The following is a 235-nucleotide window of genomic DNA, read 5'->3' as shown; positions in this document are numbered from 1 at the left end:
AGCATATTTAACATCCTGATACTTAGAGTGCTCCAGGTTTGAACCCCTCTAGCCTTCTTTTTTCTTTTTTTTTAATTTTATTTTTTATTTATTTTTTTTATTTTAAAGGCTTTTGTCATATAGGACCCGTGTGCTTGCCAGGGAGAAACAGTGAAAGCAAAACTGAAAAATCACCCCTGAGAGGGGATGGTCATGCCCCAATCCCTTTCTCATTCTCCTCTTGGATTTTGAGCAA

This window comes from Tupaia chinensis, unplaced genomic scaffold, assembly GCF_000334495.1.
Source record: "Tupaia chinensis unplaced genomic scaffold, TupChi_1.0 Scaffold000386_1, whole genome shotgun sequence".
In the NCBI taxonomy this organism is placed as follows: Eukaryota; Metazoa; Chordata; class Mammalia; order Scandentia; family Tupaiidae; genus Tupaia; species Tupaia belangeri.
The sequence above is the reverse complement of the archived record's forward strand: the minus strand, read 5'-3'. Positions refer to the sequence as shown.